Here is a 5057-nt window from a genome sequence, read left to right on the forward strand (position 1 = left end):
TTTGATGACGTCCCAGTCTGCTTTTGTTAGGCGGTGAGCAGGTTGACGGTAGGTTTCTTGCGGAAAAAAACACAAAGGCAGCCTGGCTCAGGGCCAAACACCCACCTAGCTCCACCCAGAGCAGCCGAGGAGATGTAACCAGAGCCCCCTCAGCGCAGTGTGGGACACACGCACGCGCAATCCGGAGAAATGGAGTGTAACACTGCTCCTTAGGGAACGGGTTCACCTCCGCTCAACCTCACACACACCCGCGCTGCGGGTTTAGTTCCATCTCTCTGCATGAGACCTGACATTCCCAGGTAACACTGCAGGGACGTTTTACGTGGTGTCTTCCTTGTGACTGGAGCTTAGCCAATGAGAAGAGTGAGTGAGTTCCTATTTCCTCTGAGCTTCACATCTGATCCTTGACAAAGAACCTTTTTTTTCCAGGTCCACATGTTTGGCTAATTCAGAGGTCAACCTCTCTGCACATGGCTAAGTCTGTCCATTAGCTGCGGGCTGAGTAGCGGGCAGCACCGTGGTTTGCGGGTGTGGCCAGCTGGTTGGCAGGAGCGTCTGAGTAAGAGATCCTCAGAGGGGCTTTTGTCGGGCCCATTGGGCAGTGAGAGACGAGGGTTAGTGGAGGTGAGGCCGGGGGGTCGGGCAGGACAGGGCAGGGTTAATAACTGCCCCAGTTCTGGAGTTTGCTTTTCTGTGAAGGGCAGCTCTTTCATGTGTGCTACTTATTACTGTGCCACATGCTGCCATTGTCAGGAGATCGTGTGTGTGTGTGTGTGTGTGTGTGTGTGTGTGTGTGTGTGTTCTGTTGAATGGCCCTTTCTGTGACACTGAAAGGAACACAGCAGCAAATCACATAATGAGTGACCCGACTGTATCAAAGGGCCACTTGAGTTTGGGTTAGAGTGGGGCACATAACTGCCATTGTCTCTTCCTGCCATGGTTGCTTTCATTGGCACCAGCGGCACGGCAACAACAAATAAACTTTTAGAAACACAAACACAGATTCATTACTTTCTCTAAAACGCTATATCATTACTACAGGGTGCTGTCATACCGCAGGAAAAAAAAACCCATCTTGTGGAACGTTCTTGTGTAATTATGATTATACAGAAACATGCTTTATAAACATACTAGGTGCCTAGCTTGTTTAGAGTTTGCTGTAGGTTCTTTATCTCTATAAATCCTTAGGTTTGTGTGTGTGTGTGTGTGTGTGTGTGTGTGTGTGTGTCTTGGTTTATGGCATGAGGCATGACCGTCCCTACCTAAGAGTCCCTTAGTGACACTCTGGTTAATAATGCATCTATAGAGTATTAGCACTTAAGTTGATAATGACAAGAACATAAAGTTGGATGCTCCACCACTACTTTATGCCATTCTTAAAAAATGTAATGAGATTATGTGGGACAATTAATAGAGGCAGTAAACCTAAACAAATGCCACAGGTATAAACATTTCTGGACTCTGTAATGGTCTCCCCTAGTTCTATCAGTCTGACAGAATTAACTCAGGACTTAAAATGTCTTTGTCATTATGGGAGCATGCACACACACACACACACACACACACACAGACGCACACGCTCATCTGTTTTTGATAAGTGATTACCACTGTGTGCACTCACACTGAAGTACTTCATTGCTCATAACTACATTCTTCATTTATAACAGTGATATGAAAACCATTGCACCATAACACTTTAGACTTAAGAGTGTTAGAACACATTATATAGAGCCATAAAACATCAAAAGTGCAAGACATTCACGCAGATCAAGCCATGGTAACATTTTTATAGAAACTGCAGAGATGCAGTGGCCTGCAGAGTTTGTGGGTGTGTGTGTGTGTTTGTGTGTGTGTGTGTGTGTATGTGTGTGTGTGTGTGTGTGTGTTTGTATGTGTGTGTATGTGCGCGCGTGTGTGTCTGTGTGTGTGTGTGTTTGTGTGTGTGTGTTTGTGCATGGGTGTGTGTGTGTGTTTGTGTGTGTGTGTATGTGCGCACGTGTGTTTTTGTGTGTGTGTGTGTTTGTGTGTGTGTGTGTGTTTGTGTCTGTTTGTGTGTGTGTGTGTGTGTGTGTATGTGTGTGTGTGTGTGTGTGTTTGTATGTGTGTGTATGTGCGCGCGTGTGTGTCTGTGTGTGTGTGTTTGTGTGTGTGTGTTTGTGCATGGGTGTGTGTGTGTGTGTTTGTGTGTGTGTGTATGTGCGCGCGTGTGTTTGTGTGTGTGTGTGTTTGTGTGTGTTTTTGTGTGTGTGTGTGTGCCCTGACCCAGGTCTCTGTGAACATGTGTGACTCTGTGAGAGAATAAAGACCTCCACTGTCCCTCACCTCTGTGTGTCCAGATTCTAGGCTAAAGCTTGCTCTTGTTTCGGTGTGTCCACACTATTATTACAGCTGGTCCAACCGTGAGCACCACGGAGACGCTGCCCCCACCCTCACCGAGACGGACACCTCCACCGCCTGTCCGCTGAGGTCACCACCTCTAACCCCTCACCCCTCGGGGGTCATTCTCTCAGAGGTCTATCATTAAAGAGGATTATTTAGTTTCGGGCCCCCCCCACCCCCAAAGCTGCAGGGCTCATCCCGCTCTTGTTGGTGCACTCGATCTGTTTTGGATGATCTCTGGAGGTGCATGGCCGTGGTGAATTCTGGATGGCTCGGGGAGCATGAGGGAGGGGGTTGGGGTCTTGCCCTGGGGTCAGAGAGCTCACACTACCAGCATTGTGCCTTACTCTCCAAACACACTCGGCAACAGTTCTATTGGAGTGGATGTGGAAAGGATGGGTCACACTTTAGCCAGGTGTGCTATGCCCATTTGGGTAAAGTTACTGAAGTATGTATTTGTATGTGTGTGCGTCTGTGTCTGTGTGTGTGCGTGTGAGGAGCGAGCATTAGGCTGTGTGATTTCGTGTGTGTGTGAATGCAAACATGAGCGTGCGTTCATTGTGTGTGTTTGTGTGTGTGTGTGTGTGTGTGTGTGTGTGTGTGTGTGTGTGTGTGTGTGTGTGTGTGTAATTATAGACTGCAGGTAATGTACACCCTAGCCACTCCCAGTAAAAGGCCTGTGTATTTAGGCCTTGTTTATTAGAATGAAGAGTTTTAGAAAGGGTGAACAGTAACAATAGCACCCAGGACGAGCCATAGCTGAACCACTGATGTATGTGAGAACTCGAACCCTTCGCGTCCACCTCACACCCCATACCAGATCTTTTTACACACCAATAACACATGAACAATCAAACCTATTCAATTTGCATATGGTGCATCAATTAAACAGATCACACAGACAACAACAACAAAAACCAAAAAAACAAACACAAACTCAGCATGGAAGAATGTGCATCGGAAAATGCCCCTTAAAAGCATCTCTGGGCCTGTTTAACCTTTGAGATGTCAAGAATAGGCCACAGGCATCAAATACATGAACAAATGCTGAGAGATTAAGTACTTTTGTACCAAGCAGACACTACAACTCCTCGCTGTGTACTGCTGAACCACTTTTCTCTTGACAGGCTAAAATTGTGATGAAGGAAGCAGTCTGTTTGGTACAAGTCTGGCCAGGTTTTTTTGTTTTGTTTTTTACTTGGATATCTGTTTGGGGTTTGGAGTGTTACAAGCTGTTGTTATTTTTTATTGAACTCTCTATCCCTCTCTCTCTCACGACAGAGGGCGAAGAAGGAGATGTTCAGAGGGTTCCAGTGGACCATCTATCTTCATTAAGTGTCTGAAAGTTCTCAACCTCTGGAGCTGCACACAGTAGTCCTCCCCTCATACACACAAATGACAAAACAGCATAGCAAACACAAACACAAACAAACACAAACACCTGTGTACTATACATTACTATATTACTACATCTAATCTTAACTTTTTACCTTAGTAACAGAAAGTAAATCAATTTATTTTACAAGTGGAAACTAATGTCTCCTCAACACCAGAGTTTTTATGTTACTGTGAGCACATTTGATAGAAATGCACACACACATATACTCATACATGCACAACCTGCTTTCTCTTTAAGCATAAATCATGAGCACAGTTTTCACATTTTCTCTGTCAAACTATTCAATATTTTTTTTACGACTTAGGTAGCAATGCTGTCTGTGTGTCTTTAGAAACGTTTTCAACTCAGCCCTTTTATGGGTGTATTTATAGTAAATTGTGAATTGTTCTGCCTATATGCGCCGGTCCATTGGTCTGGCTCTGGGAATTGGCCCTGTTGATCTCAATGTCTTTTGACCAGAGTTACATTTAACAGAGCACCGCAGTTTTTCAGCCATACTTCATACTCGACCTGTCGTTGGGCAGATTTTGTGTATACGAACACAGAAAAAGACCATGGGGCCTTTTACAGAAAACCTTAAACTGTGAGTTGAATGTACAGTTGGAATATGAGGCACATGATGCCTTAATTATTGTATGTTCCTTTTGATAAAGCATCAAGAAAAGACTGAAAGAAACTGACAACCTAACAAGAACTATAGAACCACAAACAGGAAAGAAATAAGGGAAAAGGGAGAGAGAGAGAGACAGAGAGAGGGGGAGAGAGAGAGAGAGAGAGAGAGAGAGAGAGAGGGAGAGGGAGGGAGACAGAGAGAGAGAGTGAAAGAGGGAGGGAGAGAGAGGGGGAGAGAGAGAAAGAGAGAGAGAGGGAGGGAGAGAGAGAGAGAGAGAGAGAGAGAGAGAGAGAGAGAGAGAGAGAGAGAGAGAGAGAGAAGGCTCTGATCGGTGGCTTGGCTGAACTCACCATGAACCAACACAGATTTATTTTCTCCAGAGCCTTCCTCTCTCCCAGAGGGAGCCAGATTTACATGCGTCTCTCGCGCTCTGTTGGTGGGGGTATCAACATAGGCTCGTGGGATGCAGACAGGAAGACAAGAGTTTTGTTGGGGTCGATGGCCTGTTTTTTCAGTCCACCACGTAGGCCACATAAAACTCGGGCGCAGCCTCTCCTGTACGTTAGGGCTCACTTGGTCCTTTAAAGTCAGTCAGTCAGCCACCCCTGACTAACCTGACCTGAACGACTGGGACCTGGAGTGTGTGGCGTTAAATGCTGAGGTCAC

General features: G+C 45.9%; 1 long non-coding RNA gene across 1 annotated transcript in view; it reads left to right on the forward strand.

The window, feature by feature from the left end:
• LOC145659324 (uncharacterized) overlaps positions 1–3939 on the forward strand; it is a 13019-nt gene extending 9080 nt beyond the window's left edge. The window contains exon 3 of the long non-coding RNA XR_014125433.1: positions 3661–3939. This is a non-coding gene — a long non-coding RNA (uncharacterized LOC145659324). The remainder of the gene's footprint in view (positions 1–3660) is intronic.
• Positions 3940–5057: the final 1118 nt, after the last annotated feature.

This window comes from Electrophorus electricus, chromosome 10, assembly GCF_041902795.1.
Source record: "Electrophorus electricus isolate QZ-2024a chromosome 10, ASM4190279v1, whole genome shotgun sequence".
Classification (NCBI taxonomy): Eukaryota; Metazoa; Chordata; class Actinopteri; order Gymnotiformes; family Gymnotidae; genus Electrophorus; species Electrophorus electricus.